This window comes from Zosterops lateralis (genome assembly GCF_965231275.1).
Source record: "Zosterops lateralis genome assembly, chromosome: 14".
NCBI lineage: Eukaryota > Metazoa > Chordata > Aves > Passeriformes > Zosteropidae > Zosterops > Zosterops lateralis.
In genome coordinates this window covers 16,300,362-16,306,362 of record NC_139774.1, presented here as the reverse complement: position 1 = coordinate 16,306,362, position 6,001 = coordinate 16,300,362, and the positions used below count along the sequence as shown (strand labels likewise).

General features: G+C 46.0%; 1 long non-coding RNA gene across 1 annotated transcript; it reads right to left on the bottom strand.

Moving 5' to 3' along the window:
- Nucleotides 1-359: 359 nt before the first annotated feature.
- On the bottom strand, nt 360-3,328 carry LOC310914971. Its single transcript, XR_014591131.1, has 3 exons — nt 2,943-3,328; nt 2,506-2,583; nt 360-1,326 (listed from the first exon to the last, which is right to left on the bottom strand). It is a non-coding gene; the product is annotated as an uncharacterized lncRNA (long non-coding RNA).
- Nucleotides 3,329-6,001: the final 2,673 nt, after the last annotated feature.

The window sequence follows — 6,001 nt, the reverse complement described above, 5'->3', positions numbered from 1 at the left end:
CTTTCACTTCATTTCTGAGCATTCAGCTCCCTAAAGAACATCTCCTCTAAGCCTCTCCCTTAAGCTGAATTTATCCTCACCTCCAAGTTCCTGCACAGGCCTGCCCACAGGTGTGCTCTGTTTGTTCCCAGTTCCCTTCTGCTGAGCATTCCCTCCTCCAGCAGTTTCCCTCTCCATTCATTCCTATCTTTCCACACTCCCTTGCACACTCTGTGCCTTACAGCACTCTCCTCACCCCCATCTCAAGCCAAAACCTTGAGGCAGTCACCAGTCTGGGGTCTCTGTTTGGCCAGGAGGTGATTTCTGGAGCTGGCACTGAGGATGGATGCAGGATTGGATCACAAGGCATCTGGAACTACCTCCACTCCAAGTCTGAGGCCAAATACTGAGTACAAGGAGGTGTCAAGACAAGGGGGAATGACTTCAAACTGAGAGACACCTGGTTTAGATGGGATATTGGGAAGAAATCCTTCCCTGTGAGGGTGGGGAGACCCTGGCACAGGCTGCCCAGAGAAGCTGTGGCTGCCCCTGGATCCCTGGCAGTGCCCAAGGCCAGGCTGGACAGGGCTTGGAGCCACCTGGGATAGTAGGAGGTGTCCCTGCAGACAAAACAAGGCCAGAGACAATGATTTCTGCTTTAATTCATTAGAGGGTTAATAAAACATCTTTATAAAATAGTTTTCCTTGGCCACACCCTGATTTCTGCAACAGATTCTTTAGCACTGACAAAACCTCCCCAATCCACTGACCATCACAGCAGTGCCAAAACACTGAGTGAGAACGAGGAAAACACAGGCCTCATTTGCAGCAGAGCAATTAAAAATCCACATCCTTGCTACGAAAAAGATGAAGAAAAAAAAAAAAGGTATGTATTTCTTGTCTGTAATGTCCCATTGGGCTTACTCAGCTACACAATATCTAGAGGAAATCACTGAGAATGCTGATAAGGCAGCACAGAGGACATGCCAAAAGCAAGTCAGGGAAGTGCAATTCAACATCTCACGCACAGGGCTGGCTCCAGAGGGTCAAAGGATGGGAGAGAACCCACTGAGCTCCAGTAGCAGGAGTTGGCAAGTCTTCCAAGGAAACTTCCAGAGCCTCATTTGAGAAATTTCTCCTTGTCAAGTTGTTGTTTGGGTTCATTTGTTTACAGCCTTTGTGATGGCCTAGAGCTGCTGAATCCTCCCATACTCGTTCTGTTGTAAAAAAGCTGGTGTCCATGTATTGCTGTAAAAAGCTGGTTTCCATATATTGCTGCCCACAGGAGAGCTCCACAGAGACCTGGCCTTGCACTTGGGTGCCTGAGCTGGTTTCCAGAGTTCATACCTGGGCAGAAAAGGCCACCCATGCAGAGAGGTCACTGTGGATAAAGCAAGGCAGGCACAGCATCCCCATCCCTGAGTGCCCACTGAGAGCCTGCCCCTGCAGCAGCCTCTGGGAGAGATCCAAAACAGCACTCAGGCAACCAAAGTGCAACTTATGCAGACTGCTGGCGCCTGTGCTGGTGAGAGCAGCCCAGGAAAGCTCTGCCTGCCCTCCTCAGCCACGTCAGATGCTCTAAGTGCCCACAGCTCCTGGGGAAAGCTTCCGGAGGCGCCGCAAGGTCTGGCGCCTCTTTGTGCCCCACTGCCCTGGATGGGCTCAATTCCCTCAGCTGCTCCCCTGCCTCCTTGTCCAGGAATCAGGTGGGGCTTTTGTCAGGAAGACCTTCAAGACCCAATTTCCCAGGCATGATGTAGGCAGCAAAAGGGAGCTCTCAGGAGTGTTGGTAGGTATTGACCATCAGTGAGTCAGGGACTCCTTGTCCAGCATCCAAGCACAGTCACTGTTTCCAAGGTAAAGGTCCTAATTCAACATCAGGAATTCTGCACTTCTGGTTGCACAGTGGCTCAGCCTTCAGAGGCTGGGCAGAGCACATTTTTCTCCCTTCCCTTCATGGCCTCAAGTTTCTCACAGCACTCTGTTCAAAGGTCCAGACCCATCTTCCAGGGAAGAGCTCTTAGCACTTGGTGAGTATTTAAAGCAGAGGGGTGGCTCATCTCCCAGATATATTTTCCCTGACGAGACTAATTTAGATGTTGATGCCAAATGTGTTACCTAAGGCCACAAGCAAACATTTTCTGGCCCTGTCTGAGTTTCATAGTGAGGTATTCAGAGGTCTCCTTCTCCTGAGTATTTCCCACTGGCTGATGTAGGAATCTCATCATCAGTGTACAGGCTAAGGACACTCGAGTCCTTCAAGTCCTGGTCCTGAACTATTCCACTCCAGTGTAAAGGGAATTTAAGGCATTTAACTCCCTAGAGAGCATTACACCTTTGAGAATCAGGTTCTAATCCTCAACCCTCCTCTGCTGCTAATCCCAAATCTCCTTGAGATCCAGCCCTCCTAGAGTTCAAAGTCCTCTCTCCAGGATTTCACCCTAGTTAACTGTTAACTTGCATCTCCCTTTGGCCATGACCTTCGGCCAGGTGTTTGCAGTCTCCTGAACTACGCTGAACACTCACCTCCACAGGGCTGCTGTGCAAAGCATGAGGTAAGCCTGGGACAGGGGCTGCCACTTCCTTGTGGCATTCATTTCCACCCTGGAAAAAGAAATAAAACATGAAAAAATGTTCTGCTCGCTGTGACTTTCCCACAGTAAATTCCTGGCACCCAAAAGAGGAGAGAGGCTTGAAGACAGGTAGTTTGTGTAAAAAGCAGGGTAAATTTTCTAGGGGGTTTAAGGGTGGCAGATTCCCCTCAGCATTTGCCCACAGGACAAGGGAGAGGCCATTTGGCTGCACAGACCCCCTTCTCCACACCCACACACATCATCTGTACCCATCCCTGTGACTGAAAAATCACCAGATTATTTCTTCTGCCTATCGAGCAGGAAGAAGAGAGGTGGTTGTTATGTCTTCTTAAGGAAAATGTTTAGCTATTCAATAAAGAAGGAACTTACACAGTAAATTCGGTAGATACTCCTTTATTCTACTGTGTATTTTAAGTCCAATCTCACAAAAATAGACGGACAGCATTACATATGTGGCAATGATAAACAAACTACACTGCAACACGACTTTAAGACAACATTGAAAGCTTGCTTTTTGTTCCCTGGAATTTGGGAAGTACTGCCAACACGTAGCTTATCCAAATCCTAAGAGGAAGGGCTGAACTTTCATTACTGATTATACTTAGCACAGCACTTGTACTTGAATTCTTCACCTCCACGCGCATCCTGTTCCTTCAGCAACATTTCCTCACACGCTGTTATTTATATTTTGAAAACGCTTTATAACATTTTTTTTTTTCCTCTCTCTTCATTCTCTGCAGTGTTTTTTCCTTTTCCTGAACGGCAGTTGTGTTCAGGGCTCAGGGACACACCCTGCAGAACACAACACACAAGCGGGGGGAACACGCCCTGCAGAGCAATGCGCTCACTCCATTCCCAGCCCACCCCTGCCACACCAGAAAACTGTGAATAAAAGCACCGGGGGGAGGAAATGGCCTGGGGTGGGCCCTGCCACACAACACCCCAAACAAAAGCCACGGGTCAGCTTTTGGTTCTGTTTTTACACACCTCTGTAGCAGAGGGGGCATGAGTGAATAAGCACTGTGTTGCTTTAGGATAGGAAAAGAACCAGATATACTTATTTAGATTGTTAGGGCAAAAAGAAGGAAGTTTATTTTTTTTACTTGGGTTTATATAGATTTTGGATAATGACTATAGATTAGAGGATGAGGCTGCCATCTCTCCAATCACACTGGTTAAACTAGAAATTCATTAATTGTCTCTTCTCAAGAAAGAAAGGATAAATACAAAAAGTTATAAAAACATCACTTTTGTTTACCTGAAATCTGTAAGAAACTCTACTACAAGAATGCAAACATCAGAAGGCTGAAAAAGATCAGGGTGAGAGCACTGAGCCTTCCTAAGAGTCATGGCACATTCCCCATTGATGAAGGAAGCCCAATTGACCCCAAGGATGAGTGTGTGCACTCGGCTTTACCTTTGGCAAACAATGACCCAGTCACAGTCAGCTCCCAGTGCAAGAGCTGTGGCAGGAGCCAGAGGCTAAAATAAATAAATAAAAATAAATAAAATAAACGAAACCCAGCTGTGTGTAAGGAACCACCAATAGAACAGAAGAGGAAATTGTATATATGAGTGTTACAGGATGTTAGATCACCTGAAACCGTGCTGAACAGGTAAGGGCTGAGGTTACACTTTCCTGGGAAAGAGAAACCTTCGAGATGACAAAACTGAGACAAGTAAAATCCATAGAATCATGGAATGTGCTGAGTTGGAAGGGATAATCCAAATCCAGCTCCTGGCCCTGCACAGACACCCAAAATCCCACCCTGGGCATCCCTGGAGCGCTGTCCAAGCTCTCCTGGAGCTCTGGGGCTGTGCCCGTTCCCTGGGGAGCCTCTGGGGGAAGAATCTTTCCCAAAATCCAACCCAAACCTGCCCTGGCCCAGCTCCAGCCCTGCCCTGGCTCCTGTCCCTGTCACAGGAAGGAGAGATCGGAGCTGCCCCTCAGGAGGAAGTTCCAGGAGATCTCCCCTAAATCTCCTCAAGGCTGAATTATCAAGGATTAATATAAACTCTATAAATTAACTTTATTAATGCAAAGTCAAAACCTAAAAATAGCGTATCAACTGGAGAGGAAGAATATCCCAGAAACCTGGACATGAATCATTTTACCTGCTTAAACAAATTTATGAAATAAACAACAAAGAAGATGATTCAAATAAAGCACTTTTTTTGGCCACTATTTTTTTCATAGGAAGGGGGTACCAGTTTTGTTGTTTTGTGAGGCATTAGTCAGGAATTCAGATAGACTCATCCTTGATTTGATTTATCTGTAAGAAAGTGATCTGGAATGAGGAAAATGCTCTTTGTGCAAGAAGAATTATGAACATGAACTGAAGGGATTTGTTTGCTAATTTAGAACTGAAGCTGATGTTACTCTATAGTCTTAGGTGAGTCAATTCATCCTCCTGCTTTGGTTTCTTGGTTGTTAAAGAGGTCTGAAAATATTGGTTTACTGGTTTCAGAGTAGCAGCTTGGCTCAATGAACGTTCCCAACACAATTTGAAGAGAAATAGTAGCTTTAAGTCTACTGTTGTCAGAAAAAGGTCGGTTTATTGCTCTCATGAAAAAGAAAATTAACTTTTCTATCAGTTCTCAGTATCAGTTTTGCTCATTTAATTTCTAATGATGGGACAACCACCTCAGATAAACTCCATGCTTTTGGTTCCCAATCTAACACAAACCATGAGCTCAGCAGCCACACCCAGCTGGACTGGGGACAAATTCCTGTTCTTATCTCTGGCCCGATAGAAGCTTTATGTAATTAAACAATATTGTGACGAGGGTCTTATCTCGGGGCATTAACTTCTTCTTCCCTTGGCAAGGATGTGAGCGAGTTGGACCCAAGCACAAAGCTGCTCTGAGCCCACTGCTTTCTCCAGTTTGACCTTTTAGTGGAAAATAAAACCCGCACAAGACGAGCTCTCACTGCGCTGTGTTCTCGAGGCTCGAGCCTGCAGGAGGAAAACTCTTCAAGGCCACCTCCAGATTTATCTACTGTACAAGTGAAGAGCTTTTGCAAACCCTTCAGCACTCTCCTGGCTCCTGAGAGAGCTGATGCCTCTGCACAAGACAGTTAATAACAGCTAATGATGATGTGGGGGCCTTGCCAGGAGCGTTGGTTGTGTAACCACCTCGGCAGGCACTGTTTGTTTTGGTTTTTTCCACTACGATCGTCCCCCCTGGCTATGCCTGTGCAACTGCTTGACCTCATGAAGGATGAGAATTGTCTCATTAATTTCACTCGGGTTGCTCAGTTTTGGAGCACAATGCAAAGTGCAGCAGGATTTTGTGGCTGATCTGTTAGGAAGTCTGCTCATACAAAGTGGTTGGATAATTTAGGTGTCTGATTTAAAAAAAAAAAAAAAAAAAAAAAGACAACAAAACAAAAAACCAATTAGGTATTTTTATCTATTCCCTGGGGG